We start from the raw sequence: 532 nt of genomic DNA, 5'->3' as shown, positions 1-532 counted from the left end.
CCTCTCTTGTTTTGTTTTGATTTTCTTCCACTACAATTTTTTTTGTCAGCTTGCGAAAAGAATGATCGAGTCTTACTGTCTTTTAGCAAATCTTGTAGTGGGAGTTTTAATTTTTAGGAAAATAAGTTTTTTTTTCCAATTTTACAGTCAGTCAATCGCAAGTTTCTGAAAAGCCTACCCATTCCAACCCTCTCTGCCCCATCGGGAGGCGGGCTCAAAGGGGCTTCTCAGAACTTTCATTTTGTCAGTTCTTGGTATGTTTTAAATAAATAACTGTGGGGGAAAATACAATTTATTTTTTTTACACGATGGGGTTTCAGTTCTTGGAGGTTAAATACGGGGTTCTCTTCTTGTTTTTCTGTTCTCGTTTATTGTAGAAGTAAGTCTAAGATTATTCTTATTTGTTTTTTATGCTTTTTTGGATAATGTTGAAAAACAGTATTATCAATCTATATCTCTTGACGTGAAAGCGATTTTTCTGTTGATTATTTTTAAACTGTTTTTATTTTTTATTTATTTATTTTTTTTTTTT

This window comes from Trypanosoma theileri (assembly GCF_002087225.1).
Source record: "Trypanosoma theileri isolate Edinburgh chromosome Unknown TM35_Tth_18_V1, whole genome shotgun sequence".
NCBI classification, from domain to species: domain Eukaryota; phylum Euglenozoa; class Kinetoplastea; order Trypanosomatida; family Trypanosomatidae; genus Trypanosoma; species Trypanosoma theileri.
This window is presented reverse-complemented; position numbering follows the sequence as displayed.